The sequence below is a fragment of the Pieris brassicae genome, unplaced genomic scaffold (genome assembly GCF_905147105.1).
Source record: "Pieris brassicae unplaced genomic scaffold, ilPieBrab1.1, whole genome shotgun sequence".
NCBI classification, from domain to species: Eukaryota; Metazoa; Arthropoda; class Insecta; order Lepidoptera; family Pieridae; genus Pieris; species Pieris brassicae.
Window position 1 is genome coordinate 92,641 of NW_025576139.1, and position 5,000 is coordinate 97,640.

Here is a 5,000-nt window from a genome sequence, read left to right on the forward strand (position 1 = left end):
GCGTGGTTGTACACAAAAATTAAAATATTATTTCAAAGTATCAATAGGCGATAGCGAACGCTAATCAAAGCGTGTCGCAACGCACACGTCGCGAATCGACGAGAGAGAGTCAACCGTCTCGGATTCGATTTTGATTCGTATCATTCACGTGTTTTTTGTATTTTTTTCTTTTTTTGCGAGTCTTTGACAACAACAAAACAAAAAGAAAAAACCAACGTTAATGATCCTTCCGCAGGTTCCCCTACGGAAACCTTGTTACGACTTTTACTTCCTCTAAATGATCAAGTTTGGTCAACTTCCCAGCAACGCCGACGGCCGTGAGGCCACCGCGTGTCGGTCCGAAGACCTCACTAAATCATTCAATCGGTAGTAGCGACGGGCGGTGTGTACAAAGGGCAGGGACGTAATCAACGCGAGCTTATGACTCGCGCTTACTAGGAATTCCTCGTTTATGGGGGATAATTGCAAACCCCAATCCCCAGCACGAAGGAGTTTCAACGGGTTGCCCGGGCCTCTAGGCCAGGGAGAACATGTTGATTCCTTCAGTGTAGCGCGCGTGCGGCCCAGGACATCTAAGGGCATCACAGACCTGTTATTGCTCAATCTCGTGCGGCTCGAAGCCGCCGGTCCCTCTAAGAAGAATTTTAATACGTCGCCAGTGAGTTGCGCTCCCCGAGAGTCGCGCACACCTTGAATGACGACGCCTATTTAGCAGGCTAGAGTCTCGTTCGTTACCGGAATTAACCAGACAAATCGCTCCACCAACTAAGAACGGCCATGCACCACCACCCACCGAATCAAGAAAGAGCTGTTAATCTGTCAATCCTTCCGGTGTCCGGGCCTGGTGAGATTTCCCGTGTTGAGTCAAATTAAGCCGCAGGCTCCACTCCTGGTGGTGCCCTTCCGTCAATTCCTTTAAGTTTCAGCTTTGCAACCATACTCCCCCCGGAGTCCAAAATCTTTGGTTTCCCGGAAGCTGCCCGCCGAGCCATTGTAGTAACGTCGGCGGATCGCTAGATGACATATTTACGGTTAGAACTAGGGCGGTATCTAATCGCCTTCGAACCTCTAACTTTCGTTCTTGATTGATGAAAACACCTTTGGCAAATGCTTTCGCTGATGTTCGTCTTGCGACGATCCAAGAATTTCACCTCTAACGTCGCAATACGAATGCCCCCAGTTATCCCTATTAATCATTACCTCGGAGTTCTGAAAACCAACAAAATAGAACCGAGATCATATTCTATTATTCCATGCACGAAATATTCAAGCGGCATTTTGAGCCCGCTTTGAGCACTCTAATTTGTTCAAAGTAAAATTGTCGGCCCACCTCGACACTCACCGAAGAGCACCGCGATAGGATTTTGATATTGAACCGGCGTTTTACCGCCGGCTCACCGACGATATGCTCCGCAGACGTGTCAGTATCACCGCGGATGCGGTGCACCGACAGCGCGGCGCACAAATGCAACTACGAGCTTTTTAACCGCAACAATTTTAGTATACGCTATTGGAGCTGGAATTACCGCGGCTGCTGGCACCAGACTTGCCCTCCAATTGTTCCTCGTTAAAATATTTAAAGTGTACTCATTCCGATTACGAGGCCTCGTAAGAGTCCCGTATCGTTATTTTTCGTCACTACCTCCCCGTGCCGGGAGTGGGTAATTTGCGCGCCTGCTGCCTTCCTTGGATGTGGTAGCCGTTTCTCAGGCTCCCTCTCCGGAATCGAACCCTGATTCCCCGTTACCCGTGACAACCATGGTAGTCGCAGAAACTACCATCGAAAGTTGATAAGGCAGACATTTGAAAGATGCGTCGCCGGTACTGGACCGTGCGATCGGCAAAAGTTATCCAGATTCATCAAAATTAACGACTTCGGACGCATGGCCCTCCGCCGATTGGTTTTGATCTAATAAAAGCACTCATCCCATCACTGGTCAGAGTTCTGATTGCATGTATTAGCTCTAGAATTACCACAGTTATCCAAGTAACTGAGTAAGATCTAAGGAACCAAAACTGATATATTGAGCCATTCGCGGTATCGCCTTAATACGGCTTGCACTGAGACATGCATGGCTTAATCTTTGAGACAAGCATATAACTACTGGCAGGATCAACCAGGGAGCTGCTTACGCAAACGACACGCCTACACCGCGGTCACGCGGCTTCGGCGAGCCGCTGGCTCGGCGGCGTCGAGGGGCGCGCGCTTGCGCGCGCGCCTTCTCGACACGCGTGAACGTAACGCGTCGAATTTGCACGCGACGCGACGTTCGCGCTTCATATCGATAGACTAACTTTGACCGGTCTACGAGCGGCCGTCCCGTCACGATCTCGCAACGAGGTGATGTACAACGATGCTCGACCACTGTGAGGGACATAAAACTGCAACGAACACGACCCCGCGGGCGGGAATCGATGTTGTGACAATTTGAAAATTGAACATTCATCTAAACGCAACTTCTCAATTTTTATTCAATACGTTATTGTAAACATATTAAAACTCGGCTGGCAATTACATGCGCACACACACGCATGATTCGCACTAGATACGATCAACGCCCGGAGCTTGAGGGATAAATTCCAACACGACGCTGCGCACACCGTTTCGACGATGGGCGCGTGTGCGTCCTCTTTTATACATTCTTTCCATATACGGTCGCCGTGGCGACCGCGCACGTGTCGAACACGCTAGGCGCCCTGCGTTGAGGTGTGCCTAGAAGCGTATTCTTTTAACATCACAGATAACACCGGGGGAGACGGTCCCAAATCTTGGTCGATTGGTAACATCACCATACGGTCTGCGAACGCGGTGCTATAATATAATTTTATATTATATTATATAAAATATGAGGAGGAGTAGTATGTATATTCTTTGTTATTTTGTGTTGACACAAGAGAGATATATAAAATGTACTATACACCACACACACAGAGAGAGAGAGAGCTGGGAAAGATCTCGGCGGTCTCGCATTCGAAATACGAATTTGATATAATTTCCTCCGAAAATCCATACCCATATCTATATCATCCATGCGCGAATATATGTATATAATATTCTCACACTTCGCACAAACACAAAAACAAGAACACATTCTCTCTCGTCCGTCGTTCGTGTCTATTTGAGACGAACGACGCGCGGCAACGAGAACGAGTCGACGCTGTGCGCACGACTGTTTCGCTCCACATCTATACCGAGAGCAATAGTCCGCGTCGGCATTGGAGCGGACGTCGAATGTTTCTCGTAGAGCGAGCGAGAGAGAGACGATTTTTCATTTTATTATGTATGTGTATTGGCGTGCAGTAGTAGCACGTAGTAGTACTAGTAGTAGTAGTAGTAGTAGTAAAAAAATATTATTATTTATTTTATTGACTGATATGATTTTGTTTGTTTTCTTTTTTTTGCATAGACATTTGTATTGATAGATATGTTTCTCGTTGAAGCTCGCAGCACACGCTCAGAGAAATGGCAATGTGGGTTTATTTGAAGAAAAGAAAAAACAAAAAAAAAAATTATATTTATTAATAATATGTATGTATGTATGTATGTATGTATGTATGTATGTATGTATGTATAATAATGAATTATAATAATTATTCCGATGCAACGTCAGAGGAAAATGTTTCTCGTACAGGTGCGGCGCGCGACGGCCGGCCGCTCGACAGTTTCGCGCCGAATGTTTCTCGTTGAAGCTCGCAGCACACGCTCAGAGAAATGGCAATGTGGGTTTATTTGAAGAAAAGAAAAAACAATTATATTTATTAATAATATGTATGTATGTATGTATGTATGTATGTATAATAATGAATTATAATAATTATTCCGATGCAACGTCAGAGGAAAATGTTTCTCGTACAGGTGCGGCGCGCGACGGCCGGCCGCTCGACAGTTTCGCGCCGAATGTTTCTCGTTGAAGCTCGCAGCACACGCTCAGAGAAATGGCAATGTGGGTTTATTTGAAGAAAAGAAAAAACAAAAAAAACAATTATATTTATTAATAATATGTATGTATGTATGTATGTATGTATGTATGTATGTATAATAATGAATTATAATAATTATTCCGATGCAACGTCAGAGGAAAATGTTTCTCGTACAGGTGCGGCGCGCGACGGCCGGCCGCTCGACAGTTTCGCGCCGAATGTTTCTCGTTGAAGCTCGCAGCACACGCTCAGAGAAATGGCAATGTGGGTTTATTTGAAGAAAAGAAAAAACAAAAAAAACAATTATATTTATTAATAATATGTATGTATGTATGTATGTATGTATGTATGTATGTATAGTAATGAATTATAATAATTATTCCGATGCAACGTATGTTTCTCGTACAGGTGCGGCGCGCGACGGCCGGCCGCTCGACAGTTTCGCGCCGAATGTTTCTCGTTGAAGCTCGCAGCACACGCTCAGAGAAATGGCAATGTGGGTTTATTTGAAGTATGTATGTATGTATGTATGTATGTATGTATGTATAATAATGAATTATAATAATTATTCCGATGCAACGTCAGAGGAAAATGTTTCTCGTACAGGTGCGGCGCGCGACGGCCGGCCGCTCGACAGTTTCGCGCCGAATGTTTCTCGTTGAAGCTCGCAGCACACGCTCAGAGAAATGGCAATGTGGGTTTATTTGAAGAAAAGAAAAAAAAAAAAAAAAATTATATTTATTAATAATATGTATGTATGTATGTATGTATGTATGTATGTATGTATGTATGTATGTATGTATAGTAATGAATTATAATAATTATTCCGATGCAACGTCAGAGGAAAATGTTTCTCGTACAGGTGCGGCGCGCGACGGCCGGCCGCTCGACAGTTTCGCGCCGAATGTTTCTCGTTGAAGCTCGCAGCACACGCTCAGAGAAATGGCAATGTGGGTTTATTTGAAGAAAAAAAAAAAAAAAAAAAAAAACAATTAATTTATTAATAATATGTATGTATGTATGTATGTATGTATGTATGTATAATAATGAATTATAATAATTATTCCGATGCAACGTCA

General features: G+C 44.3%; 1 non-coding gene across 1 annotated transcript; it reads right to left on the minus strand.

The window, feature by feature from the left end:
- Positions 1-218: 218 nt before the first annotated feature.
- On the minus strand, positions 219-2,124 carry LOC123719580. Its single transcript, XR_006755645.1, has one exon. It is a non-coding gene; the product is annotated as a small subunit ribosomal RNA (ribosomal RNA).
- Between the last annotated feature and the right edge of the window lie 2,876 nt (positions 2,125-5,000).